The sequence below is a fragment of the Triticum dicoccoides genome, chromosome 5A, assembly GCF_002162155.2.
Source record: "Triticum dicoccoides isolate Atlit2015 ecotype Zavitan chromosome 5A, WEW_v2.0, whole genome shotgun sequence".
Classification (NCBI taxonomy): Eukaryota; Viridiplantae; Streptophyta; class Magnoliopsida; order Poales; family Poaceae; genus Triticum; species Triticum dicoccoides.
The window spans coordinates 515767388-515780858 of record NC_041388.1 but is presented as its reverse complement, the minus strand read 5'-3'; positions in this window follow the sequence as shown (position 1 = coordinate 515780858).

Genomic DNA, 13471 nt, shown 5'->3' with positions numbered 1-13471 from the left:
AAATTTGAACTGCAGCTGCATCATAGTTTGCTATTTATTTTTTACAAAAATCATTTCTAGTTACATAAGTTCCTATTTAATCAGAGAAACACCAAAAAAATCCCAAGATTCAACCACTAGCTAGGAACGGTCATTCCCGCCATTTTGACCGCATTTTGAAACGGGCATAAAAAATTCAAAAAAATTCAAAAAATTTGGAAACCTTCGCATTGTGTCATTATTTGTGGCCAAGTTCCCAGGAAAAATAACAAACTTGTAATACGACAATTATTTTTAAAAAGTGTTCTCAGAAACGAGCTATCAAGTGTGGAGATCAATGGTTTTCAAGCCAAATGATCAATCTTATGGCCACATTCATGGCATAGTTTGTTCAAATGATCTCATATTGTGCACAAGGGTTCATATTGGAATGGCAAACAATGTTTCGTAAGGAAGTTTTCATTTTCCTTGGACGAAAAAACCATTTTCCATTTTACGAGTGCCCGAAAGGAGGTTTTTTTGTGAAGGAACTTCCAAATAATTGTTGCAAAATTGGACAATCATTTTTCTAAAATACAAGGACATATTTAATGCACAGTTGACAAAATGGTTGGGTGTAAAAAGTTTTGATCCACCTCCCGTGACAAAGACAAATTTCCGCCGATTCAGTAGGAAGCGGGTCAAATTTGAACTGCAGCTGCATCATAGTTTGCTATTTATTTTTTTACAAAAATCATTTATAGTTACATAAGTACCTATTTAATCAGAGAAACACCAAAAAAATCCCAAGATTCAACCACTAGCTAGGAACGGCCATTCTCGTCGTTTTGACCGCATTTTGAAACGGGCATAAAAAATTCAAAAAAAATCAAAAAATTGGGAAACCTTCGCATTGTGTCATTATTTGTGGCCAAGTTCCCAGGAAAAATAACAAACTTCTAGTATGGCAATTATTTTAAAAAAGTGTTCTCAGAAACGAGCTATCACGTGTGGAGATCAATGGCTTTCAAGCCAAATGATCAATCTTATGGTCACATTCATGGCATAGTTTGTTCAAATGATCTCATATTGTGCACAAGGGTGCATATTGGAATGGCAAACAATGTTGCCTAAGGAAGTTTTCATTTTTTTGGACAAAAAAACCATTTTCCATTTTTCGAGTGCCCGAAAGGAAGTTTTTTGTGAAGGAACTACCAAATAATTGTTGCAAAATTGGACCAAATCATTTTTCTAAAATACTAGGCCATATTTAATGCACAATTGACAAAATGGTTGGGTGTAAAATGTTTTGATCCACCTCTCGTGAAAAAGACAAATTTCCGCCGATTTAGTAGGAAGCGGGTCAAATTTGAACTGCAGCTGCATCATAGTTTGCTATTTATTTTTTACAAAAATCATTTCTAGTTACATAAGTTCCTATTTAATCAGATAAACACCAAAAAAATCCCAAGATTCAACCACTAGCTAGGAACGGTCATTCCCGCCATTTTGACCGCATTTTGAATCGGGCATAAAAAATTCAAAAAAATTCAAAAAATTTGGAAACCTTCGCATTGTGTCATTATTTGTGGCCAAGTTCCCAGGAAAAATAACAAACTTGTAATACGACAATTATTTTTAAAAAGTGTTCTCAGAAACGAGCTATCAAGTGTGGAGATCAATGGTTTTCAAGCCAAATGATCAATCTTATGGCCACATTCATGGCATAGTTTGTTCAAATGATCTCATATTGTGCACAAGGGTTCATATTGGAATGGCAAACAATGTTTCCTAAGGAAGTTTTCATTTTCCTTGGACGAAAAAACCATTTTCCATTTTACGAGTGCCCGAAAGGAGGTTTTTGTGTGAAGGAACTTCCAAATAATTGTTGCAAAATTGGACCAAATCATTTTTCTAAAATACAAGGACATATTTAATGCACAATTGACAAAATGGTTGGGTGTAAAAAGTTTTGATCCACCTCCCGTGAAAAAGACAAATTTCCGCCGATTCAGTAGGAAGCGGGTCAAATTTGAACTGCAGCTGCATCATAGTTTGCTATTTATTTTTTTACAAAAATCATTTATAGTTACATAAGTACCTATTTAATCAGAGAAACACCAAAAAAATCCCAAGATTCAACCACTAGCTAGGAACGGCCATTCTCGCCGTTTTGACCGCATTTTGAAACGGGCATAAAAAATTCAAAAAAAATCAAAAAATTGGGAAACCTTCGCATTGTGTCATTATTTGTGGCCAAGTTCCCAGGAAAAATAACAAACTTGTAATATGGCAATTATTTTAAAAAAGTGTTCTCAGAAACGAGCTATCACGTGTGGAGATCAATGGCTTTCAAGCCAAATGATCAATCTTATGGTCACATTCATGGCATAGTTTGTTCAAATGATCTCATATTGTGCACAAGGGTGCATATTGGAATGGCAAACAATGTTGCCTAAGGAAGTTTTCATTTTTGTTGGACAAAAAAACCATTTTCCATTTTTCGAGTGCCCGAAAGGAGGTTTTTTGTGAAGGAACTACCAAATAATTGTTGCAAAATTGGACCAAATCATTTTTCTAAAATACTAGGCCATATTTAATGCACAATTGACAAAATGGTTGGGTGTAAAATGTTTTGATCCACCTCTCGTGAAAAAGATAAATTTCCGCTGATTCAGTAGGAAGCGGGTCAAATTTGAACTACAGCTGCATCATAGTTTGCTATTTATTTTTTACAAAAATCATTTCTAGGTACATAAGTACCTACTTAATCAGAGAAACCCCAAAAAATCCAAGATTCAACCACTAGCTAGGAACGGTCATTCCCGCCGTTTTGACCGCATTTTGAAACAGGCATAAAAAATTCAAAAAAAATCAAAAAATTGGGAAACCTTCGCATTGTGTCATTATATGTGGCCAAGTTCCTAGGAAAAATAACAAACTTGTAATACGGCAATTATTTTAAAAAAGTGTTCTCAGAAACGAGCTATCACGTCTGGAGATCAATGGCTTTCAAGCCAAATGATCAATCTTATGGCCACATTCATGGCATAGTTTGTTCAAATGATCTCATATTGTCCACATGGGTTCATATTGGAATGGCAAACAATGTTGCCTAAGGAATTTTTCATTTTCGTTGGACGAAAAAACCATTTTCCATTTTTCGAGTGCCCGAAAGGAGGTTTTTTGTGAAGGAACTACCAAATAATTGTTGCAAAATTGGACCAAATCATTTTTCTAAAATACTAGGCCATATTTAATGCACAATTGACAAAATGGTTGGGTGTAAAAAGTTTTGATCCACCTCTCGTGAAAAAGACAAATTTCCGCCGATTCAGTAGGAAGCGGGTCAAATTTGAACTGCAGCTGCATCATAGTTTGCTATTTATTTTTTTAAAAAATCATTTCTAGGTACATAAGTACCTACTTAATCAGAGAAACACCAAAAAAATCCAAGATTCAACCACTAGCTAGGAACGGTCATTCCTGCCGTTTTGACCGCATTTTGAAACGAGCATAAAATATTCAAAAAAAAATCAAAAAATCGGGAAACCTTCACATTGTTTCATTACATGTGGCCAAGTTCCCAGGAAAAATAACAAACTTGTAATACGGCAATTATTTTAAAAAAGTGTTCCCAGAAACGAGCTATCACGTGTGGAGATCAATGGCTTTCAAGCCAAATGATCAATCTTATGGCCACATTCATGGCATAGTTTGTTCAAATGATCTCATATTGTGCACAAGGGTGCATATTGGAATGGCAAACAATGTTGCCTAAGGAAGTTTTCATTTTCGTTGGACGAAAAAACCATTTTCCACTTTTCGAGTGCCCGAAAGGAGGTTTTTTGTGAAGGAACTACCAAATAATTGTTGCAAAATTGGACCAAATCATTTTTCTAAAATACAAGGACATATTTAATGCACAATTGACAAAATGGTTGGGTGTAAAAAGTTTTGATCCACCTCTCGTGAAAAAGACAAATTTCCGCCGATTCAGTAGGAAGCGGGTCAAATTTGAACTGCAGCTGCATCATAGTTTGCTATTTATTTTTTACAAAAATCATTTATAGTTACATAAGTACCTATTTAATCAAAGAAACACCAAAAAAACCAAGATTCAACTACTAGCTAGGAACGGTCATTCTCGCCGTTTTGACCGCATTTTAAAACGGGCATAAAAAATTCAAAAAAAATCAAAAAATTGGGAAACCTTCGCATTGTGACATTATTTGTGGCCAAGTTCCCAGGAAAAATAACAAACTTGTAATATGGCAATTATTTTAAAAAAGTGTTCTCAGAAACGAGGTATCACGTGTGGAGATCAATGGCTTTCAAAGCCAAATGATCAATCTTATGGCCACATTCATGGCATAGTTTGTTCAAATGATCTCATATTGTGCACAAGGGTGCATATTGGAATGGCAAACAATGTTGCCTAAGGAAGTTTTCATTTTTGTTGGACAAAAAAACCATTTTCCATTTTTCGAGTGCCCGAAAGGAGGTTTTTTTGTGAAGGAACTACCAAATAATTGTTGCAAAATTGGACCAATCATCTTTATAAAATACTAGGCCATATTTAATGCACAATTGACAAAATTGTTGGGTGTAAAAAATTTTGATCCACCTCTCGTGAAAAAGATAAATTTTCGCCGATTCAGTAGGAAGCGGGTCAAATTTGAACTGTAGCTGCCTCATAGTTTGCTATTTATTTTTTCCAAAAATCATTTCTAGTTACAGAAGGACCTATTTAATCATAAATACATGGTTTGATGGTGATACGTCGAGGTTTGGGTGGTGGCCGAGGGCCCCAACTCTAGAGCGCGTAAACTCGCATGCCTGTCGCGTGGTCACCGTGTGACCGTAATGTTGCTATGTGTTCTAGGCGGCCTAGGCATGTCTAGTGGGTTGGGCACTCCCCAGGTTGGTGCTAGGAAGAAAATTTCAACATAAGATTCTCACGAGGAGACCGATCGATGCTCAAGCATGAATTAGCAGCCAAGTGTTTGAATAGCGGTACGGGAAATGCACATGGCCAATGGGCGTGAGTTTTTGCTGAGGATGATCATCTACTAAGGAGAATGTCTTCACAAATTTTTAGCTCAAAAGGAGGATCCTAGGTGGTACTTGCTTTGCAAAGTACCACGCTGGACAAAAATATGAATGTTGAAGCTGGGCTCAAAATAATGAATGGAGTGAGCTGGAATTTTGTGGAGGATGGTTATTTGCGCATAGGGAAGCATTGTAGAAAATTGATACCATTTGGACATGCCAAAGTAGTACTTCCTTCACAATGCTCTTCTATGGATAGAAACTTGGGAAAACTAGTGAGAGAGATTGGATGAATAAAATGAGCTCAAAATTGGTGTAGGTAAGTTACTTAGGTATGGTCATGCGCTGGTAAATTTTCAGATCATTTGGGTAAGCCTAGCTAGTACTTACTTCACAAAGCTTCTCTCGAGGTAGAAACTTTGGAAATTTCCCAAGAAAGATTTACTAGGAAAATTGAGCTGAATATTATCATGTGGTAATGATTTGGGTATGGAAGAGTGCCCGAAAAGTTTGATGGTAATAGGAGGGGTCTATATAACACTTGCTTTGCAACGTGCCAATTTGGCCATAAAATATAAATTGAACCTGGGCTCACATAGATGATTTGACTGAGCTGCAATTTGGAGGAGGGTGATAATTTGGGCATATGAAGGAACTGTATAAATTTCATGTCATTTAGAGATATAAAAAAGGTACTTCCTTCACAATGCTTCTAGGTGGACAGAAACTTTGGAAATTTGCCGAAGAAGATTTGCTAGGCAAATGGAGCTGAATTTTGTCATGTGGTAATGATTTGGATAGGAAAGAGTGCCCAAAAATTCTGAGGGCAATCAAGAATATATAAATAGCACTTCCTTCATAAAGTGTTGTTGTGAACAGAATAGGAAAATGAATATTGTTGAATTAGTTTTGAACTAGGCAAGGAAGGATTTTTACATATTTGATGAAGATATGCCCCAAAGAATTTATGAGATTTTTTGGGAATTTTGGGAATGATAGAAATATAGGTTGCTTCACAACCTAGGGCAAAAACTGCCACATGGACATGACACATAGGCAAAACTGATGAGATGGCGCCTAGTCATCAGAACCCACCACAATCTACAAGGCTATGACCATCTATATTGGTCATTAACAACTAGAAATAAGGCAGCGGACTAGCACTGTTTGCTTTGTGACCATTTCGTGTAAGGAAATTACGACCTTTCTGACCAAAATGGTTGCAATGGTATAGGGTTTGGAGCCCCCTGAACAGCTTTTGACCAATTGGTCTAAAATGGTCATAAATTTATGACCAATTCTTCGAGGGTCACTGACAGAAGGTCATAAGTTGACATATTTCTTGTAATGATGGTGATACTCCCTCTGTTCCCAAATATAGTACAAAGTTGAGTCATCTATTTTGGAACGGAGGGAGTAGTACGGAGTAAAAGCCTCCCTCTGTTCTCAAATACGGAATATTTGTCTTTCTATAGATTTCAACAAGTGACTAGGTACGGAGCAAAATGAGTGAAGTGAGCGTAGAGGCATAGGGATACTGTAGAAAGGAAGTCCTCGCAATCCATTTATTCCCCATCTCGGTCAGAGAGAACAATTCAACTAGTCTTCGTAGTGAAGTGACAATACACGCTGCAGCAGATGGGACACGTAATTAATAAGCTGAGCCAGTGTGTTGGTGTTACTAAATCAGCCTTACCCAGTACTGCCATCATGTTTGCCAGTAGAGCACGCTTCCGCAAATACGCCTACGCACCTCTGTCCTCCATTAACTGACATATGGGCCATGTTGTGGTAGACCCACATGTCATCGGTGGTACTATTTACACTCCGAAGGACGGTATATCCTGGTAGTAGTACTAGTAGAATTGAAGCACTCCTCTGGTTTAAAGGATAGATACCTTCCTGGGATCAAGTGCATCCTAACTCACCTGCGTAGGATGTACTGATAATGATGATGGAGATGTTGTGCAGAAGCCATATATATATATACATATATCAGTTAGGCTTCAAGTGCGTACTTGTTAGTTAAACCTATGTATAAATTGTGACACTAAATACGACAAGTAAGTAGTACAGTAGCAGTACTAGTATACGTTGGTCAAATTATTCATCATGTCCACACGTTGAATTGACGTGACAACACGCTGCGCGTGAGGTGACACAAGAATCCCGGCGGCGTGTTCGGGTATTCTGGAATTACTGATGCAAGTCGAAGAAGGATTGGCCCAACCTGAGAAACTTGAGGCCAAAGTGAGTGCTGACAGCGCGAGATTTCAGTCTCTCATCGATTTGTTCGTACCAACCATCGACAGCGAGCACGACATATGTTACACCCAACCTGAGAAACTTCCAGGTAAGACACCGATCGGCCGTCTACTTGCACAAACATATTCCTTTGTTTATAGCTCTATTTTTCTTTTTACACGCAGACCTGGTGAAGCAATTACAATTTGACAGTTAATGAAAAGTGAAACAAGTTACTGCAACATGCCAAAGATGTTATGAAAATGCCAACTAGGTACACTAAAACCTGTATTCCACAATACTGCAGGTATCACACTGAGTGGCCTAAGGAAGCATTTCTTCCAGCGCAATTCTAGGGCGTTCGAAAGGGGCGTGTGGACGCGTCGCAAGATACAGTCGGAGTGCGGCATGCATGCGAAGTGGCACAAGACCGACAATACCTTGCCGCTGATGGTCAACGGCCGGCAGACGGGCAGCAAAAAAGGTTCTGGTGCTGCACACCAACAAGAACTTCGACCAGCAGAGGACCAACTGGGTGATGCACCAGTACCACCTCGGGGACCTGGAGCAAGAGAAGGAGCGGGAGCTGGTCCTCTGCAAGATTTTCTACCAAACGAACACTAGGGCCAGGAGTAAAAAGATTATAAGTTAGTTTGGTATTGGTAGTTGTACTACCTTGTCGTCCGCAAGTTGGTATTGTTGTTAACGATCTTTTGGTATAAACTTGCATTTGCTTCCAAGCATCATGCCGAGGGTCGACGTGGATATAAAGCAACATCATTTTTTTCGAAACAAATTTTTAGGCACCTGATTTTTATTTGATGGGTAGCATAAGCACCCGCCGTTCGAATTCCCAGTTCTCCAATTTTTTCGAAACAAGTGCATGCACTTATTATCACGATAAAAAAACAATATCCGTGCTGCATCCCAGTTATCAGTCTGTACTTGCAGAATTCTCTCGTTTATTAAGCACGTATATTGTTTTTTCAGGTCGAGCAAGTTTCAACTGGGCTGTAGATTGCCAGGGTTGTTTTGTTTTTAACAGGCCCAGCCCATGACGACAACGGGGCACAAAGATCCAGCAGGTATCTACTGGCCTCTGGCCCGCCAGCGTTAGTTATATTTTGTCTTACAACATCCGCGGGCAGTTTTTTTACTGAATCAAACACATAGCCCAGTTCTATTTTCCTCTTGAAACGCATGTCCTACATCCGTTTTCTAAGCTCTACCTATAGTTTTACTAGTTCGTATACATGTATCATTATATTGGAAACACATAAAATTCCCTTTTCATATTTACATCCTTATTTTTGTTGTTTTTTCCCACCCAGCGCTGATTTTTTTACCACTGGTTTTCCCTTAAACCAACTAAATTTGTCCCACGTCTTATTTGCTTACAAAAACAAAACGATTTTTTTGGCAAATCAATAAGTTCTTAAAAAATGTTTATCATTTCGGGATTACAACAGTTCGGACTCCACCGAAATATGCAAAATAAGGTTGGACTTTTAGACTGTGGTCCTAGGCAGAAAATGGGCTGTAATAAATTACTTCAGAATTAGCAAATGGGCTGCAAATTATAAAAAATAGCAAATGGGCTTTATGTTGTCTGCCACAGATTTGGAGGCTGACTTGTGGGCCTACTAAGTTCATGCGTACACAAGGTTTCTCAAAAAAGAAACTTAGTCAACAATTGACTCTACCAGCGTCACACCGTTAGATGTCAATCTAACGACAATCGTGCTTCTTCAGTCTCTGATCCTCCTGCCCCAGCCGCCCAAACCAGCGCCGTCGGAATTGCCTGCTCCCGCCTCCTGTGGCTGGCAGTGCTGCCAGGAAGGCCTCACGGCCCCATCATACTCGCATCCCTAGCCTGTCTATCCCTCTACTCACCCACACCTCCAATTATTTTCCAGCGACGGCAGCCGAACCAGACAACCCTCGTACTCTCCACCGCGTGGGCAGCCACTATCGTGTCTTCGCCGGCTCTGTGTCGTTCCCTTCATAGGCCTCGCCGTCATCCACCGCCCTGGTGCTCTCGGCGCGGCGTGGTCAATGATATCCATCCAACGGCCGTAGTGCTTCTTCAACCTCTAGTCTTCTTGCCCCAGTCGCCCAAAGCAGCGCCGGTCATGCCGCATGCTCCTGCCTCCCGTGGCCGGCTGTGCTACCGCAAAGGCCTCACCGCCCCCTACTATTCCCACCGCTGGCCAGGCCCTGCGGCGACGGCAGCCTCACACCGCAGCTGAACTAGTGAACCCTCGTACTCCTCTCCGCGCGGGCTTCCACTACCGCGTCATCCCCTTCCTAGGCCTCGCCGTCGTCCACCGCCGTGGTGCTCTCCGCGTGGCGTGGTCAACGTGGTCAGGGAACAACTTCCATCGAAAGAGTACTGTACATGGAGAGGCTGACAGCTGGGTCCACGGCCACACCCCAGTTTTTTTGTGATTTGCCAAGCAAGTCGCTTTGTCAGGCCTGTTGGGCTGCAAATCTTTCAAGACAAGGAGAGCTTTCATTCGGCTGGCCGAGAAAATGGCCCATCAGTAATGAGAAATCGGCTGTACATTTTTAAAACACATCAAACTGGCAATTAGTTTGAAATATCTTTTTTTCATTTTGAGATTTTAAATTACATTAATTTTTATGCGTGGAGAATTTGTTGGATTTTATATTGATATACATTTATTTTTAAAATCAGTTTGAATGTGAGTCGGAATTTCAGGATTAAAAACAGTTCGGACCGCACCGAAATATGCAAAATTTCGTATAATTTTTTAACTGTGGCCACAATATGGGCTGTAATGCTAACAAAAAGAATATGGGCTCCAAAAAAAACCTTAATAATTAGCAAATGAGCTGTAAATTATTAAAAATAATGGCAGATGGGATGTATGCTGTTTCCCACAGATTTGAGGCTTTCCTAAAAAAAGGTTGACGCACAAGCAGTGACTGTTGGATGGCCATCCAACGGCCGTCGTGCTTCTTCATTCTCTGCTCTTCCTGCTCCAGCCGCTCAAACAGGCGCCGGTGGGACTGCCTGCTCCCTCCTCCCCGCGGCCGGCTCTGCTGCCGCGCAGGCCTCACCGCCACACTGTACTCCCATCGCTGGCCTAGCCATCCCTCTACTCATCCACACCTACTGTTATTCTCCGGCGACGGCAGACGAACCAGTAAACCCTCATACAGTTGTACTCCCCTCCGTGTGGGAAACAACTGCCGAGTCTTCCCTGCCTCTGTGTCGTTCCCTTCCTAGGCCTCGCCGTCGTCCACCGCCCTGGTGCTCTCGGCGCGGCCTGGTCAACATAGTCAACAACCGACATGCATCTGAAGTGGACTTTAGGTGGAGAGGCCGATAGTTGGGTCCACGGCCGCATGCAAGGAAATGCCTCCTTATTACACACAAAATAATGGTTCCTCCCCCTGACATCTGGGACCCACTGAAAGGGCCTCTGTATTTCGCAAAAAAACGTTACCGCCGTTGACAACTCGGACCCACCAGCTATATCTTCGCACGCAAGGAAGTGCCTCCTTATTACGCACAAAAAAATGAATACTCCCCCTGTTAGCTGGGACCCAGTATAGCGGCAGGCTGACTTGTGGGCCTACTAAGTTGACGGGGACGGAGGGCTTTGTCAACTTAGTCAATATGCACGATTCTAGCTCCAGTGACTGTACAATGTCCATCCAACGGCCGTAGTGCTTCTTCAACCTCTGGTCTTCTTGCTCCAGCCGCCCAAACCAGCGCCGGTCGTGCCTCGTGCTCCTGCCTCCCATGGCCGGCTGCGATGCGGCGGAAGCCTCACTGCCCCCTACTACTCCCACCGCTGGCCAGGCCATCCCTCTACTCACCCACACCCCCTGTTATTCCGCGGCGATGGCAGCCCCACACCGCAGTGAACTAGTGAACCCTCGTACTCCTCTACGTGTGGGCATCCACTGCCGCTTCTTCCACGGCTCCGCATTGTCCCCTTCCTGGCCTCGCCGTCATCCACCGCCCTGGTGCTCTCGGCGCGGCGTGGTCAACATGGTCAAGGAACGGCTTCCATCGGACGTGGACTGTATGTGGAGAGGCTGACAGCTGGGTCCACGGCCGCAGCAAGGAAGTGCCTCCTTATTACGCGCAAAATAATTATTCCTCCACCTTACAGCAGGGACCCACCAGATGGGCCGCCTTATTTTGTGACAAAACGTTTCCCCCCTGACTGCTTGGACCCACCGGACGGGCCAGCGTATTTCGTGAAAAAAAAATGTTCCCCCCGCTGTCAGCTCGGACCCACCGGAAGTGCCTCCTTATTACGCACAAAAAAATGAATACTTCCCCTGCTAGCCGGGACCCACCATGGTGGGAGGCTGACTTGTGGGCCTACTAAGTTGACTGGGATGGGGGCCTTTGTCAACTTTAGTCAATATGAACGATTCTAGCTCCAGTGACCGTACGATGTCCATCCAACGGCCGTAGTGCTTCTTCAACCTATGGTCTTCTTGCTCCAGCCGCCCAAACCAGCACCGGTCGTGCCTCATGCTCCTGCCTCCCATGGCTGGCCGTAATGCGGTGGAGGCCTCACCACCCCCTACTACTCCCACTGCTGGCCAGGCCATCCCTCTACTCACCCACACCCCCTGTTATTCTGCGACGACGGCAGCCTCACACCGCAGCTGAACCAGTGAACCCTCGTACTCCTCTCCATGCGGGCTTCCACTGCTGCGTCTTCCCCGGCTCCGTGTCGTCCCCTTCCTAGGCCTCGCCATCATCCACTGCCTTGGTGCTCTTGGCGCGGCGTGGTCAACGTGGTCAAGGAACGAGTTCCATCGGACGTGGACTGTACGTGGAGAGGCTGACAGCTGGGTCCACGGCCGCAGCAAGGAAGTGCCTCCTTATTACGCGGAAAATAATGTTTCCTCCACCTCACAGCAGGGACCCACCGGATGGGCCATCGTCTTTCGCGAAAAAAACATTTCCCCCTGACTGCTGGGGCCCACCAGCTACACCTTCGCACGCAAGGAAGTGCGTCTGGGCAAAAAAGAAACGATTCGCCCCCCTGACTGCTGGGACCCACCAGCTACATCTTCGCACGCAAGGAAGTGCGTTCGGGCAAAAAAAACCAAAACAATTCGCCCCCCTGACTGTTGGGACCCACGAGCCCCCCCCGACTACTGGGACCCACCAGCTACATCTTCACACGCAAGGAAGTGCGTCCGGGCAAAAAAACGATTTGCCCCCTGACTGCTGGGACCCACCAGCTACATCTTCACAGGCAAGGAAGTGCCTGACAGTCGGGACCCACCTGGTCGAAGCGTACGTAGCGTTGTCATTCTAGTCGCGAACGTGTACGTACATATATACTGGTGGATGTAGAGGCGCACACGTGTCGTAGTAGAGGCATGCACGTAGCATGTACACGTATGTACAGCGGCCAGGGTGCAAGAAAGAAAATACGGCCACGTATGTGTACATACGGGCGGGGTCTCGAATGCCTACTCGCGCATACGTATGGCGAGGGCTCGTGTACATGGCTGGGTCGGAACGGAGAAACAACGTCATCGTCGTGTTCATGGGTCGGAATGGAATGTGTGGTCGTGTTCATCGGGAGGGCTTTGACAGAAGAGGCGATGGAAACGAAGCCTGGCGTACCGCACAACGGAGGAAACGGACCTCCTACGGTCAAAACGGGGGTCCTGTTGATCGGGAGGGTGTGGCATACCGCAAAACGGAGGAAACAGACCTCCTATGGTCGAAACGGGGGTCCTGTTGATCGGGAGGGGTGTGGCGTACCGCAAGACGGAGGAAACGGACCTCCTGCGGTCGAAACGGGGGTCCTGTTGATCGGGAGGGGTGTGGCGATCCGCAAAACGGAGGAAACGGACTTGTGTTGGAGCGCTACGGTCGAAACGGGGGTCCCGTTCATCGGAAGGGGTGTGGCGTACCGCAAAACTGGACTCCACGAGATACTGTTCATCCCCACCGTCGACCCCCTCCAGCCTCCACGAGCTACTGTTCATCCACCGTCGACCTCCTCCAGCCTCCACGGGCTCCTGTTCATCCAGCCTCCACCGCGCGCTACTCCACCGACTACTGTTCAACCACCCCTCCACAGTCTACTATTCATCCAACCTTCCACACCATGGGGTCCTATTCAACCACCCCTCCACGGGCACCCCTCCATCGTCTACTGTTCATCCTGCCCTCCACACCACGAGGTCCTGTTCATCCACCCCT